Raw genomic sequence first — 483 nt, forward strand, 5'->3', positions numbered from 1 at the left:
AAGGGTCTCGGGGTGGATAGTTCACACTAGTTGATCGGATGCAGATGGCACCCACCATTTTCCTCTTTCAGGGCCTAGCGATGGAATCTTTGATGTGTTGAATGTGTCGAAAGTGATGGAAAGTTACCGTGTCTACAGTAAACACATACACGCAGACCCACTAAATGTTACAGTAACAACACTGTAGCAACATTGCGCACCTACAACAAACCCACATACATATATATAGCTCTCCACAGCGTTAAGTTTAGATTATTCCAGTGTCTCTAATTAAGAGTGAAAAAAAAGAGAGGGAGAGAGAAAGAGATAGAAATAGAAAGAGTTTCTCATTGAGAAGAGAGATTGTAACTTCTAAATTTTTCTCATAGTGGATTCTTCTATCCTTGCCCGTGATTTTTACCTCAAATTCATTTGGGAGGTTTTTCATGTAAATTTATGTGTTCACTTTATTACTTCTGCTCTACTATTCACTGAGACTTTGCT

The sequence above is a fragment of the Asparagus officinalis genome, unplaced genomic scaffold (genome assembly GCF_001876935.1).
Source record: "Asparagus officinalis unplaced genomic scaffold, Aspof.V1 AsparagusV1_Un106, whole genome shotgun sequence".
NCBI lineage: Eukaryota > Viridiplantae > Streptophyta > Magnoliopsida > Asparagales > Asparagaceae > Asparagus > Asparagus officinalis.